The following is a 16,793-nucleotide window of genomic DNA, read 5'->3' as shown; positions in this document are numbered from 1 at the left end:
ATTTTTTTTTTCATTACTAATCTGTTAAAAAAAAAAACAACAAAAAAAACATGCACGTGTTTTTCTGCAACCTTTCCTATCCCTTTATAACAGGAATGCACACGAAGCTCTATTTAAAGCTGCCAGTGTCCACAGAAAAAAAAAAAAAAACCCAGAGAAAATAACTCAACTTCCGCAAATCTGCAGGCTACACCTGTTTTTTTTAATGTTTTTTTTAAAGTAAAGTTAGAAAGAACCCTTTGAAGCCTTTTTTTTTTTTTTAAATCAGCGAAATCAAGAAGGAAATGTGCCTTGAAAAATAAGCTTTAAACATATAAACGTAGACGAATGACGAAAATAAGTAAGAGTGGTATTAAACAGGAAGCTGACTTCAAACTACAGGAAAAATAGTTCCTTAAAAACTCAAGTTGTGCCAAATGTGGTTGCGAACTCCATTTGAATGTTTTAAAAGTCAATATTTGAAGTACAGGCGACATGCAGCTGAAGTAAAGACTTAAATGTTGTATAATCCAGAATATAATCTTACTCTTCAGGCCTAAAATGGTCAAGTGTAGCAAAGTAATTAAGTCTGCAAACTCTGTAATGAGCACAACATCCATGTTATTAATCTGATTTTCTTTCTTCTTCAGTTTGGCTAATTTACCGTATTCACCCCTCCTAAAAATACAATTTCAGATGGCCTAAATTAAGCAAACCTGGAAAGGAAGGAAGCCAAAGAACTAATGGAATATAGTCATACAAATATTTCTCTATAATCATGTTTCAGTAAGGAATTACTGTATATTGAAATTATAGAAATCAAAGATACACAGAATGTCTGCAATAATATTCCTGGCTCTTGTACACAGGAGGGCCAAGTGTCCTCGGGCCGGACTCTGAACACCAAATTACTCTTTAAAATACATGCAGATGGTTGTGTGAAGGGCTTAGATTAGATCCTGATGGACAGTTTAGCACTGCGAATGGCACCATCTACCATCAAGATATGAAGGAGTTTGTAAAAGAGGGAATGATTCAGTATGGTAACTGGTCAGAAGTCTAGAAATGTGTCATATAACACACTAAGTCAGTGTGTCCTTATGGATATTAAGACCTCAATAGACTCATTTACTGCATGCTCTTCTCTTAATAGGGAGAAATGTAGGGGCATAATCAATCATCTTTGATGAATGAAACACGAGAGCTGTTCAAGAGAATTTAAGAGCTGTACTTTAAGATCATTTTAAATGCATGGTGTCGGTTTGTTTTGTTATTTTGACATTAGACATTTGAAGATATTTTGTTGGGCTCTGAGAAGTTGAGATTCTGATTTGATGTTGTGATCAAATTGAGTCCATGAAAATCAAATATTAAGATCAATTTTAAATATATACATCTTTTTTTAATTGAGCCCTAGAATAAACCGAATGAAACCTGATCGTTAAATCATTTTACATGCATGCGTCGTGTCTTAAGCACACTGTTCTGCAACAAGAACAATAAATGCAAGATCAACTGTCAGCTTTCTTAATGAGTCCATCCACGGTAATAGTCCCTCAAGGAGTATTCCAGTGATTATTATCTGTCAGATTAATGACAGCAGAAAATAGACACATGTATCCCTCTTAATTAGACTCATTTACTGGCTCCTCGTCTCTTAATGATACGTGGAATCTAATAATGATGAAGAGCGATCTGCTGCTGCTCATCATTTATTACCCTTCTTGTTGAGGGAACGTCGGCTTATTACAGTCGGAAACACAGCTTGTCCAGTGACAAGCTTCAATATACGCATCAAAAAGTAGTTCAGGCCACGTAACATCAAACTGATTGGTGAGCCACTGTGGTCCCACGGTCACAATAAGAGCTCAATCAGGGTAAATGCTGATTGTCCTCATCAATATCAGAGTTGCAGTGTGTAATTAACATCTGTAAACAAGCTGAGTGTGTTGAGTTAATGAGGCGTGAGCACCGGGGAGAGCTGAGGGAGTATAGACTGCTGAGATCTGACCTGCGCTGTGATAAACACTCTGAAACACTCTGCAGGGAGAAGCATGACACCGAGCAGGACAACGAAAGGCTTCACCCTAGATGCAGGAAAACTCATTTATGCGTTCCTTACAGACAGAAAATGTACGGCACAGTCAGGGCTATATACTCAGAGTACACATAGTTCAGTTTTAGAAAGAAGGAGATCTTGCTTGAAAAAAGAAAAGACTATTAATTACTCATTTTGAATCTCAACGCAATCCACACTGCACATTTAAAACGTTAGGTTTAAAATGTTCGCAGAAGCTGTCGGGGAGTGATATCCCAAAAGACATTAGAAAGGCATCTTCACCGCATCAGAAGCTAATGTTTGTTCTTTAACTGCTTATTTCCACATGGTCTGTGAGCGCTGCACTCCATTAGCGACGCGCACTAAGCCGCTGTTATAGCTGCCACTCAAGTCAATGCTCTCGTTTCCACAAGCAAGCAGCGCAATCCTACTCTGGAGCATGTCAGCAGCACCGCTACACTAATGCTGTGCTCAAATACGCTGCGAGTTCATTTTCAACAGAGCCCACTGCAAGCACACTTCAAGCTGGACAGAATAGAACAACCCTGACAGGAAGTCAGCCAATGCCGTCCAATTGAGCAAATGGACATTGGATGGATTTCATTTAGAAAACATGCAGGGTCTGTTGTACTTTTATGACCCACTAACAGTTAGGGCATCTGAGAATTAAGTGTCAGATTAAGCCTAAAAATTTGGAATTCACCAAATGCAAAAAAATAAATCCAGCAGTTATGAGGACGAGGGGAAAACAACAAGCTTGATAATCATGAAAAATGTGTCCTAGAGTTCGCTAAATATTTGGAATAGAAAATTAGATAGCAACAGTGGGGATCAATAAAGTTTTTCTTTATCTTTTAGAGAAAACAGAAAATTATAAAACGGCTTTTAATATCCAAAAGAGGCAAAAATAGAATCTTGTGGAAATATCCTGGGTTTGGTTTTGAAACAATTTTGGGGGGAAAAGGATATTGAAAAATGGTTATAGGATGACCGGCTCTGATAAGAGGTCGTAGTGAGCAGTCAGACAGTTTGTCCCGTCAGGAAACCACAAAATGAGTTCGATAACAATACGATGACTTTAAACCCAACAGAACTTTTTAAGAGTTGTCTGCTCCTTTGTATTTTCTCGATGTGCTCCTGACCATTTTACCTCAGATATCTCTAAAGGGATCTACAGCGCACCGTTAGTTGACAAGATCTCACCCAAGAAACTCTCGCCTGAGAAGATATTTACTAAAGACGATATAATTTTCATTGGGCAGGTGGAGAGATATCATCAGGCAGAGTGAAATAACACTGTAATACTTTATTGATCCCTCTCTCCGCTTGCCCCTGCCAGAAAAGTCAGAGCTCAGATTCTGCTACAAAGAGGCTGCATCCTATAGCTGACGGAGCATCAGAGCACTGTAAACCGGAAAAGTGAGCTCAGTGGAGTGCAGATGTGAGTCAGGTGTGTTTTAGGGTTATGTGTGTGTGTGTGGAGCAGGAGGTGCTGGGCAGGCTTTGAGCTCAGCAAATACACAGGACAGTAGTGAAGAACATGTGGTACAAACCCATAAGCTACCAACCAAACAAAGAAGTGCTAAATTTTGGTCATTTATCCCTTTCAGCAGCGCACTGATGAAGTGTGTGTCTCTGTGAAAATGTGCTTCCCCCTCATTTTAATTTAAGAATCCATTAACTGTCGACTGATGACATCAAAATAATAATAATACAGCCTCAGGGAAAGGCAAATTTATCAGATCTTCCGGAGAACATGTGTTCTTTCCCGCAAAGACTTCCTTTATTCGCCCACTTTCTGAAAAGCAACTTGAGTGGCAAAAATTGGGATGGATGCCAAAGATGACATGTACGTCCAGACTGTCAGACTGTTGTCAGGTTATTAAGATGAATAAAAGTTAAAACATTGTCTGACAACAGGAAATAGGTTCAGGCATTACTGCCCATGTATGCCCCATCTTTTATTTCCCACACAGACTGCTTTCTTGTGTGCAGCCAATGCCAGCTGAAACACTCGTAGACATTAGCACTCAGGCTACAAACAAAAACCACAAGAGTGCAACAACAGAAATCTTGTCATGTGCCTACTGATTCTGCATTCATTTGTCCAGCAAAATCTGGTAATAGAGAATACTTTTCACCTTAACCTGTGTCTAATCATAACCCTAACCCAAATGGCAAACATCACCCTATGAGGTATGCATATAGAAGTTAAAAATCAAGATATTTCCTTTGGGAGTAAATGAAGACTAATAACAGAGCACAGAATGGAAATATTGGACTAACATACTCCAGGGGGGCACACAGACATCTACAAATGTCTGCCAGCCGTTTGCTGAAAACTAGCTTGTATGCACCTTCATGGAATTCCGTCTTTCACCTCATATAACCTTTCTTTCCAAAGTCTAGTCACGATATCATAGCACAAGTTCAATAAAAAAAAGTAGAGTTCTGAGTGGGTTAGTAGATGACAAGATGGTTTGTAAGCACCAAAGGTTAAATGAACCTCCAATCACAAAATGACTAATCAACTTGAAGCTTTAAATTAAATCCCCCCCTATAGTTGTTCAAATGGGTAAATCAGCTCGAGAGACGAGAAACCTTTTATTTTATCAGGCAGTTAACAATTTCTCATGTAAAGTTGAGCCTCGATGAAGAGAACCTATGAAGATGGACTCACGACAGGAGCCGACCTCAAGTGGCCATTCAAGGAACTGCACATTTTGGCACCTCAACGTCCTATTTTATAATCCTGGTGGCTGCTTCTTGATTCACTCATACACTGTGTAAGACATGATGAAGTCTAGGTGACATCACCCGTTGGATTCTGAAGAAGTGCTCTGAAGTCTAGCGATGGCGGACGGCATGTTTGAAAATTGCTGTCTCAATTCAGTATTCGATCAACCTAGTAACAGAAGGGCCTTGTAATCCTCTTGTCGAAGAGCTAAAACGCAACTACTTGTCAGTCAAATCACCCACACCATGAAAATCTATTTTTAAACATTAGCCTAAATATCATAAAAAATGAGAAATTATTGAAGAAGAAATCTATAGTTTATACGAACAAAGAAATGAGCTAGTCGAACCAAAACCATCTTTGTACCCGGCATTAATAATGTTCATTTCAGCTGGACAAACAGACATTTCAACACATACCTAACACTTTAACAAGGTACCTAACAGGGATTTCAGGTCATCCAGGAGGACTTATCCCTTCTAAACACTTGGCAGCCTGTAATTGTCACTGTGTAACGTTAACCACAGAGAGTGTTTGAATGACCTGCATTTGTGTCAGACATAGGTGTTAGCAACAACGTAGTTCATGTCTGGTTTGATTTAGTGATTTCTTATTTTTTCAGAGATAAAAATAAGGAGTTAAAGAGTCATTTTAAAAGGCTGCAAATGAACATTAGAAATGTAAAAATGAATGTTAAGTGTGCCCGTGCAATCATTTAAATACATTTGAAAATATGTGTGTACACTAGAGGCACTAATTATACTAGATACGGTTCAGAAGGATTTTTAAGCTTCCAAACAGCTGAGACATTGATGTTTAAAGTCACTTTTCTTTTCAGTTCGATCACTGAATTGAGTAGAATAGCATAACTCTGTGTGCTCATGTATATAGAATAAAAAGACAACTTCAATCCAGAGTGTGTCAGGAAAACAGATAATTAACAATGAAAGCATTTGTTTGCTACTACACAAGAAACAGGTAGTGAGCTATTATTTGTCAGCTTGCAGCCTACAGATGTAGAGATGACAGTTGAGCACCAAAGAGCAGATACAGGACAGGAAGTGTAATTATGTGCTGCTATGGTTCCTCTTCAAAGACACGGGGCAAGATGCCAGACAGCCTGACTGGCGAAGAAAGCGAGGAGGGGAGAGAGAGAGAGAGAGAGAGAAAGAGAGAGAGAGAGAGAGAGAGAGAGATAGAGAAAGCGATGAAGACTGAGCCTAAGACGATCGAAGAGAGAAGTGAGGAAGAGGAAGAAGGAACTCACACAGAATCTCACACTTCAGCTTTAGAAAAAGTCAAACTAAGTAGAAATCAGTGGGGCCATTTTTCACATCCTCGGTCGTGGTTTTCTTTGCTTGACAGCTCCTCAGGGAAACAGACGTTTGACACAGACTTTCTGAGAGAGCGAGGGAGAAGAGAAATTAGGAGAAAGTGAGAGAGACAGCGACTGAAGGGGAAAAGGGGGGAGGGAGGGAGGGGGGAAGGTAAAAAGACGAGAGAGTGATGGATTGAGATAGCACAGAGAATGGAGACAGAGAGAGATTGTCATCATCATCATGAACAATGACTCTGTGATAGAAGAGGCCTGTCGCTGGATTTTCTTGCCAGCTGAGAAAAAGGGAGCAGGGAGGGGGTAGGTTGGGGGGAGGTGGGGGGTAGGAGGGGGCACCCGTCTGCCGACCTGCCAGGGCCTCAGTCATGCTTTTAGCATCTGCCAAGCTGAAGGACGCTCCGTGCCATGTGCTTTGCACTGAAGGAGCCTGACGTTTGTCGATCACAGTGAGGGCTTCTGTTCTGTCCGGCCTCAGACAAATAAGGTTTAATGTCCTCCCTCCACACACAAACACACAAACACACACACGCCATGTAAACAATCCCAGTGTGTTCGAGAACCGAGCAAGTGGCTCTAAAAGGCTTCACATCCACTGCAGCTGTGAGCCGCCCGACAGCTGACGCTGGGGCCGCGGATCTCTGCTTGCGTTCTGCTTCTTCGTCCACCAACCCCGCCTCCTCTTCTTCTATGTTTCCATGAAACAGACCTGTAATTTTCACAGCTGTGTCTCAGGCATGGTGCCAGGGTGAGTCAGGGAAGGAAAGACAGAACGAGAGTAAAAGAGAGAGAGAAGGCCTGCCTAATGGCTTTTAGAGGATTGCAGGCTTCAGCAGAGCTTCACTTATGCTTAGACACTCAAGATTCAAACCAGAGAAAACCTCAACCTACTGAATGAGATTAAAAACTGAGTGCAAAACTGATAAGAATGATTTAAAATATGAGTTTTAAAGAGGTTAAAAAGACTGTCTGAATGTCATAATGATGCCTCATACGACCAACAAAAAAGACCATCAGTGGCCTGTACTACGGGCAGGTTTTTCAGTTAGTAAGTTAACCTCGTTGTGTTCTGTGTTTCACTTCTCACTGGGGTAGATCACCATGGTGACTTATGCTGAACACATAACCTGCTCCGGAGTATGTTATGTTCGGGGTAAGAGATCAAGGAGCAGTGTGAGCTAATCGTGAGAGAGGAGGAGGGTGAAAGAAAGGAAAACACTTTGTCTCAAGATAGTCTTTAGATTATAGTACAATTACTGCTGCTTTTTAATCATTGGTATTAGTCACGTACCGCTCCATGTATTACTGTTGCAGCTGCAGCTAAAATAAGGCAGCATAAAGTCACTTGATTATACATGGGTGTGTTTTGGGCGTAACATGGATCAAACCATTTTACAGTGTCAGGTCTCATTCTCTTAAAACCAGGTGTGACCTGCAGGCTGGCACGTTCTTATTAACACAGCAGATTTCAATCTTTATTCTTAAATAGACCGAACTCCGTCCAGCTCATTCAACTTCTCTCCGTTCACTGCGCCTCTGAACTATGTTGATGGGGACTTAAGTTTTTTTTCTGTGATCAAATTTCCCTTTCTGTTTGCATAAACACTGATACTAGACAAAAGAGAGATAATCACTGGTACAAGAGCTTTATTATAATAATTAAAAAGGAAGACATGGCGGATTGAAGTAATATTTTGCTGAATTATTCCCACAAGATCAGAAATATTTTCGCATTCAGTACAAAAGCGTGTTCTTCTTAATTATTAAAATCTCCACACATGCTGACAGGATCGGACAGGATCTATGTTAAATAATGTTCTGTGTGTCAATATCATATCATGGTGCATTTTAACATTTATTTACTTATTTTATCTAGTGGAATCCTGGGCTACATTCTTTATAATGCGTATGTAATGGACACTGGACAGTCTGTATTAATATCTGTAGGCTCGATTATCGGTGGCACTCGTTCATTTCATCATTTCAACTCTTCGTTTTCACGAGAGTGTGTGAGTGTGTGTGCTTTTGGGTGTGTTTCTGTGTGTATTAAGAGTGAGTGCGCCTGGAGGAGAGCTTGGTAACCAGCAGAAACAGAAATGCTTTCTGTCTCTCAGCCCTCTGTCCCATTAAAAACCTGATTTGAATGCATCAGCAAATGGACGCTGTGTGTGCATCCTGTGTGTTTGGAACAAACTTCTTGGAAGTGCGCTGGTGTATGCCCATCTTTCTTGTGTGCCATCTAAATAGACGGAACATACTGTGCCACAGACTTTAGAAAAGACCAGGTTTTAGGTGGTCTAAGGCACCGTCATTTCCTGTGTCCTCAGGGAAGGAATTTCTAGTCATGGCATGAAATCTATGTTAATGAGGAAGACCTTACAGCTGCCAACCTTCACCTTTGAATAATCTCCTGGTATGGTATTTTCAATGACTGGTATTCATAGGATCTGAGATTTGTTGTCATTCCATCAACTCCAGACTGAATACTCAATCTCAATAACAATTTCAATGCTTTTATCAACAGGAAATTCATTTTCTGTTTCTGATCAATTACATTCTGTTTCTTCTGTTAATGTTGAAGCAACAAGGGAATTATGGGAAAGGAACTCGGAGGTTGAACTTAATGCAAAGGCATGTTCAGATACTTTTGATTGAGCTATAGAAAAATATTCACATGTAAAAAACTCAAAAAGAACCAATATAGAATTCAGCAAACAACTCAGTTTTTAAAGAAAATGAATTCCCACAAATCTCCCCTTTTTATGAAGTGTAAAAAAGAAGTATGGACTTACTATCTCTACATGGCAATGTATGTTCATCAGTATTGGAAAAATGCTATTCCTATGGAACACCTCAGTGCTAAAGGGTAATGACAAACTCTTTTCAAATATTTGGCCATCCTTCTAGGATTATCTTCACAGTGATCTGGTCCGCTTATTGCAGAGAGGGTGCCCACACTTTGTCTTCACAAATATGTCAAAGTCATATTTTTCCCTTTGACATGTAATTCATGTAAATCAAATTGTATCCGATATGATCCATAAATATATGTTATTGCAACCCATATATTTTTCCCCTTCTATAATTTTGCATGTTTGTTCCATAAAAAACTAATAAAACATCTTTTAAATATGCAGCTGACTATCCAGGGCGGCTGTATTGTATGAATCTTACCCTCTTTATAACAATGTTGTCATAATCCCAGACTGCTACTAATGCTGGATTATCTTGAACTAGCAGAAATATCTGCATGGAGGTTCTCCCACTCTCTTGGGTTAGGGTTAAGCGTGTCTGAGATTTAATTGTTTCAGATAAATTTGAATAAAGACCCAAGTTAGAAAGATGCAATGTTCTCATGTATCACATGTAATGATGGGAGCCTTATCGTAGGTTCTGCATCATCTAAATCTAGCTTTAAGACGTCCATTCAAAATCATTTATTGTATTAAATGTTGAGGGAAAACAACAATATAAAATAAAGAAGAGAACATTCATTGTAAAGAAGAAAAAGTGTTGTTTTTATTTTTATTTTGTTTATTTTGCCTGGTGGTATCTTCTTCTCAGATTGTCTAAACCACAACATCCTCCAAACCCGAAGGTGTGGCAACTTCTACGCAGTGGCACTATTTTTGTTTAGTGCTTGTATGTTGCATAATCCATGAATGTGGGAGGAATGGGGGCCCCAGCAGTTTGTTTTTGCCTCTGGGCCCCTCCGCAGGATAATCCAGTCACACTCTCAGTAAAGATCCTGTGAAGATCTATAACCGAAGGGAAAGGTGGCTATGATTTCACAAAATTTGGCACCAGTTATAATAAATCTATATTATTCCTTAAATTAATCAGATCCCTGAGTTTGAGCCAAGCAGCCTCGCATCTATTTCCTTGGGCTGAAAAACCTGAAAACGACAGTAATGAGTTCGAAAATAAAGGTAGCTTAAGATAAACAGCACTCTAAACAATTGAGCCTGCAGAGTTCCTGTTAGATCACATTTAACATCAACAGTGTGACTATGATGGCTGTTTTGGAAAAAAAAAGGGGATGTGTCCGTGTACTTTTCCAGTACAACATGGAACAATACAAGCATTTCACATGTTCTCATAATAAAACATGTTTGCACAATTTGAACTGCAAGATGTAGTCAAAACATTTTTGATTTTGAATTTTCATCAGAATCCATGCCCTCTGTAAATATGACTAAACGTCCACCTCTTAAAAAGCAATTTTCACCATTTTTATTTCAGCAGCTTTGCCCTCTCATTGCACCTTCATATATATTTACATTTACAGGCCTGTACACAGCATGCGCTTGTGTTACTTTGGTTTATTCTAAAGTGTGTACATTACACGAGTAAAATAGCCACTATAAGCAAACTTGGCCAATAAAGCTCATTCCCATTCTCATTTGATTTGATATAATTCATGTGTCATGTATCAATAACATGCCCAGCTGAAAACAGGCTTACAAGAAGCCACGAGATACCAAAAACCAAAGTGGACACATAGCAAAAATACAGAAATAATAATAAAGATAAGCCCGTTCTTTCCAAGCTCACAAAGCAAAAGCCAACGTTTAAGAGTTATAAGTAAACTGTTGTATTCTGATGTCCCCAGTACATCAAAACATGTGAGGATTTTAAATACATTTGATTCATGAAAGGTCGTCTTTCCTAGTCATAATTCACACAACCTGTTGCCCTCCTCGAGGTTTTTTTAAATCTTCCAACTTTAAGAGCCAGAGGAAGGACTCCTGATCCCAACTAAGCAACCAAACATCTCTGGGTGCTTCTTCATTTGGCAATAACAAAAGGTTGCGTGCCATGATAACGTTCATTCAGCCTCTTCAAAAACATTTTTACACTACTTATTTTGACACAGTGACACTATACACTTCATACTCTTAAATGTTTTATCTATGTCTATTTTTCTATCTCAAAGCGCACTGCATTTTCACGTCTGGAGTAATGCTTGTCTGTTTTATTTATGATCCTTAGAACAGTCATTGGATTCACTGTCCATCTGTATGAGCATGTGAAAAACAAAAATCTTGAAACAGACTCAAATGAAGACCTTATCATAAAGCCTGTTTTCTGACATAACATGTTGATGTTCTCCTCTTTGATTAAGGACTCTACATAGTGTGGCCCTGAGCAGCCAAGGCAGGAGAATTTTAATAAACGCTTAATTAACAGCTAATATTTCTAAAGGCAAGAGGTCAATCCCAGCTTCATAAATCATAAACCCACCCAGATGAAATCCTAAATATTCCCATTTTTAAACAATTATTCTAGTAAATTCCTTTCTATCCCCATGTTTGCCTTTTCTCTACGCACACAGAGTCTAAGTAAGAAGTTTGTGTCTCCCCGGGGAGGATAGTGTGTTTTGGTTGACAGGAGGCACGTCCCCCTCTTCCTCCTCCTCCTCCTCCTCCTCCTCTCTCTATAACCACAACAGGACTCTCCTTCAGACATAATGGGATTATGTGCAGGATTGATATCCAGCTTTATGGCTCACGTGTGGGCCCTGCACCTCTGCTCAACATGCTGCTATGACAGGCCTGTCAGAGTCCGCTGTGGAGAACTGACTGGACACAAATCTACGCCGACCTCCAGAACTGAAGCTCCATTGTCAGGCTTCTCTGTGCGCAAGAGGCTTTACAAACACCATTATACTGAAGAACTCACTGGAGGACTTGTACGTCGTGCGTTATCACGCTGATGTCATGTCAAAGCCTGCTGTGTTCAATGACCTTTACCAACATGGGAAGTAATCAGCTTTTCACATCAAATATGTTTAAAAAGGCTTGAAACTCACAATTATTCTTATTAACACAAAACTAATCACCGTTGTTACTCATGTGATCTATGAATGAAAGGTGAAAACGTTTCTCTGAAAAGGTCTCAGAGCAAAAGCTGAAGACTTCAACATTCATATGTTGTCCAATCAACAAGGTGCAGAAGTATTACTAGCCAAATAAAGGGATAGTTCAGGAATGTTTAAGTGGTGTTGTATGAGGATCTTGTCGCTATATATATATTTTTTTTCAAAAGAACCTTATTGCTGCCCTCTGCCTTGTCCACATACCTATTTTTAACTGATCGGACACCAAACATTTTTCAAACATCAGAGTATTTGGAGGACAATTAAATAATACAAATCTTGAGCTGTCTGCATCTTGATTTTGTCCATGAAATGTCCCAGCAGTCTGGTTTAAGTTAGACGAACTAAATCAGCTTCGAAGATTGTCATATCTGAACTACCAACTGACAATCTCGAAACAAAACATGGATAATGCTCCTGCATGACATTATCCGCAGCCTATCAATGCCTCTGCAGCTTTTAAGTTCTGTTGAGTACAACAGAAAAAGGATCATGAACTTAACTCTCTCTCTTTCAGTCGCTGTAAAGTCCTTAGATTTGCATTTGATTTGTATGAAAGGTGTTTTATGAATGAATCTTGGAAGCTTATTGATCCAAACTCTTAACAGAGCCGAGCCTTTTTGCTCTCAACGCAGAATTTCAGAACTACAAACATGATGGATGTAGAACTTATATATGATTGCTCTCCGTTATGGCAACTTCCCCATTGTTGGTGAATTATGCAAAACACTGGAAAAGTGTTGCCTGATGTCTTTCTCTGATGAAAGCACCCAGACTTTTCTGTCTTGGCTCTACATCAGCATTTGCATGAAAGGAGTCTATATTCATGTGGAGTGTCTCATGACACATTTATAGTTCTTTACATACTACTGTTGTACTATAACTGTTGAAACGTTCAAATATTAAGCATTTAATGATACAACTAGTTGACAAAGAGCTAATTGAACTAAATACTCCTGGATAGTTGAATACTGTTTCAAATGGTTTTTTTTTTTGCCGTTTTATTAATGTGGAAATTCCCTGAGGCTTTCAAATGAATACTGGACCAGAAGTTGTGGAGGAGAGTAAAGTAGCATAACTGAAACAATAAAGTGAAAGTACGTCAAAAGTGAAGTTTAGTCTCAGTTTTTTTTTTTGCTCAATAATGGCATGGACGAATAATTGGTGATCAAAACTTGTTGTAGGCTATATCCTAGTAAACTTCTGCATGAATCAGCCCGAGATCAAAGAAACAATCCTAAATATCGACATGATCTACCTACATTTACATCCTGGCCAAAGATTACTGTGCTTATTTTGTACAACACATCTTTCATGCCCTTCACTGTAAATCCACAAACTCAAACTCGCCTCAAACTTGACTCCCTCTGAAGCTCGTGGGACTTTTCCCCGCGAGCACGCGCTGGAGTCCAAGCCGAGGGCTTCTGCTCAATTTAAATGTTTACACGACGAGATTGGGATCGGGCCACATTGCACGGCAGAAACCAGCGATGTCCTAAAAGTTTCAGCTCAAAACTGAAGGATCTGTAGCTGACACGCTGTGTCATCGCTCGGTCCTGTCCCGCCTGCTTTGACACTTTCAGTTTAGCACGAGAGGCGATGTGAGTTGTTGTCACTTACCGCTTTGTTAGACTGTCATATAACTCCGCTTGGACCTTTTTTCGGAGGGCGATCACTTCCACAGGGCGAGATAATGATGCGTCAGGTGTAAGCTTCCCGCAAGTGAAGGAGGAAAACGGAGCGGAGGACGATTCATTATTGAAGCCTTATTTTTAAACTCCAAACTGCGCTGCTCCACGCGTAAAAAAAAAAAAAAAAAAAACACACGCACACACACACACAATCCAAAAAAGACTGTAAACTCCAATCCTGCTTCAAAGAGACGAAGTGGGCCGTGCAAAGCAATCAGCGAGCTCCTGCAAACTACAGCTCCACTCCAGCGTGTTTTTACATAACAGCATCATCCGCTTTTTTATGTTGACGCATCATGTAGCGAAAACATGGAGTTTCTTAAAGGGCCACGGACGCGCCGTCCACATGTCACCGTCCCCCAGCAGCCCCCGCTGCGGCGGACAGATGGCTTTCACCTAGTTAATGTCTGTAAGCCCTGCTCCTTTTGACACTTGCGTTAACCCTGGCAGGCAGCGAGGGAGTGAGTGAATAAATGAAGGATCTGTGGCCTGTCAGCTCTGGCTCGTGTCCAAAACCTGCTCCGACATGTGACTGCACGGTGCCTCCTGCAGCTCTGATGTGGAGGATTGTGTTCTTAAGTGACTTTGTGTTTTTTTTTTTTGTTTTTTGTTTTCCTAAAGTCGCACGTTATAAAGTTGAGCATGGTCATTTGAAATATTCAACATCTGTTATGTAACCTTTAATGCAGTCTTATGGAGCGATTGGTCCATATATTGGGTTACTGTCTAACTTGCTTAATGTAGCTTCCTTTTGCTCCAAACTATTAAAAACATGGAAATAAAAGGCAAAGTCCTTTTTCATCTGACAGATGTATTACATTTTTAAACCACCTCTAATCTCAGATGGACGATGACATAACAAGTGTTTGCATAAATTAACATTTACTCTGCAGGCAGAGAAATCACTTCTTCTGTTTACCTCAACCATACATATAGGATATTAACCACATGGTGATACTTTCTCATAATGTCTTATTTTTAACTAGTTAAAGCTCCTGTGAGGAAGTTTTATGTGGTTATGAAACAGACTGAAATGAATGTTGATGACCTACATCAGCAAACGAAACCATCAGGATAAAGACTGTTTTGCCAGATAAGAAGTAGCCTACCACTTTGTCCACACGGGGCGCCAAAATCCACATTATAGTTGTTGAATGGTAATAAATCCTTCAATATGTTTGCAGAGAAGCTCTATAGAAACAACTTTTGGGTTTCCAGGTTGTGGAAAATCCAGCTGTCTTGGGTGTACCCGTTCTGTTAGGGAATAAATCAGCAATAAATGTTGGCAATCAAGCAATAAACGCAGACATATATAACTCTTTATAACAAGCTATCAGGCCTGCATTTATGAGTTGTTAAATTATAGTTAAGCAGTTCATGACATTTGCTGAAAGAGGCGGTCATTTTTACAACAGAGAAACCTAAAAGTTATTCTGACGTTTTTACGGCTTGAAACTAATCCATGACACCTAATTAAGCGACAAATCATTTACAGCATTCATTGTTCATAAACCAAAAGAAAAACAATCACGCATTATTTTTTTTACTGTCAATATTTTCGACAAGCCATCTTTATGCTGAAGTAATTACGACTTCTGAGTTATGAAGGCACATTTCCATGATGAATATCATCCTTTCATATCCACCCTTCTATGTTTTCCTCTTCTTCATTAATCTCTACCATGCAATCTTTTACTCCATGCCATGGTGAAAGAGTTTGTGCAACATCTATTATTAACCCCTGTAAGCTTCAGAGTTTATGCTTATTATAGAGGAAAGCCTTCACTTGACAATGAGGCATTCTGTTTGTACGTTTCTCTGAAGGGAGGAGTCCTTCCTGCTTCACAAAGAGGCACACACAGCTGAACGGACAAAACTCACAACTCTGACTACACAACAGTGAGATGAGTGGTCACAAACTAGAAGCAGAGAAGTTGCAAAGAAGTTGTATCAGGTTTATTGTTTGTTGTTCTGTAAGGAATTTGACACGTTACCTCTGGAAAGAAGCCAGGATTTGTGATCCATTTATTAACAGGCTTACATCAGACCGAAAGACGGATAATAATCTTTGGTATATTAAAAAAAAAACTAACAATAATATGAAATATTAACTGTGATGCTATAAAAAGCATTTTGACCTTTGTATTAAGAACTTTGTATTATAAATGTTTCAGTTAAAACATTCACATTGGGGCTTTGATGCCTTTATTGTAGAGACAGGACAGTGGATAGAGTTTAGGGACAGAGAGAGAATGCAGAATGACAAGGAGCCTCAGATTGGATTCAAACCTGAGTCGCCTGCAGCCTCTGGGGCATGCAAAAACCACTAAGGGGCTCTAAAAATGTATCTCTGTATGTATCTTTTTTCTTTGATGTATTGCTGATGTTCTGGGTTATATTAAGGATCGTATAGGATAGGCAGAAATAAGCCTTAGTCTTCAGCCTATTCCTTTATTGGTCATTGATTGTTTGAATTTCATCGTTGGAAATGGACCCGTGTAAACATGAGTGTTTGGAATAGTGTGGAATATTTACACAAATGTTTTTGCCCAAAAAGTATTTTAAAATAAGTCAAAATATTATTTAATTTAAAGAAGTACAAGTTTAAAGCATTAGTATCTCTTTATAGATATATTTCTGCACAATGCTATTTTATATTCGTCCATAATTCATTTAACAGGCAAATATCTGGATTTCATTTAACCTACATGTTTACAGCTGACATTATAGTTATTGTAAAAAAGAATGAATTATAATCCAGTTATATAGTCTTATACCACTACAGAATTACTTCCATTAGATTTTGAATGCAGGTCTCCTGCTCAAAAAGATTTTTATATTAAAGTAAACGTTCACTGAAGCGAACACTGTGCTTCATTCCTTTTCCACCTCTAAACTTCTGCTGACCAAAAGATCAAAATGATCAAAATATGAGTCTTTCTGAAAATCTGTCCAAATAAAAGGCTGTATCATCTTTCTAGAAAAATGAAATATAATCTATTCCAACGAACAACACCAGATACCTCAGTGTGTGGGAGGCCTAATGGTTAAAATGACGTGTTTCTTGTGAAGAGGAAATCCACTTTCAAACAGAATACCCATGTATTATTCAAATG

The 16,793-nt window shown here is 39.2% G+C and overlaps 1 protein-coding gene across 1 annotated transcript in view; it reads right to left on the bottom strand.

Moving 5' to 3' along the window:
* bahd1 (bromo adjacent homology domain containing 1) overlaps window positions 1–14,222 on the bottom strand; it is a 34,669-nt gene extending 20,447 nt beyond the window's left edge. The window contains exon 1 of the mRNA XM_029280461.2: window positions 13,607–14,222. The gene's annotated coding sequence lies outside the window, so the exon portion shown is untranslated. The remainder of the gene's footprint in view (window positions 1–13,606) is intronic.
* Between the last annotated feature and the right edge of the window lie 2,571 nt (window positions 14,223–16,793).

The sequence above is a fragment of the Labrus bergylta genome, chromosome 18, assembly GCF_963930695.1.
Source record: "Labrus bergylta chromosome 18, fLabBer1.1, whole genome shotgun sequence".
Lineage (NCBI taxonomy): Eukaryota > Metazoa > Chordata > Actinopteri > Labriformes > Labridae > Labrus > Labrus bergylta.
Note: the sequence above shows the minus strand (reverse complement) of the source record. Positions and strands in the feature narration are given on the sequence as shown.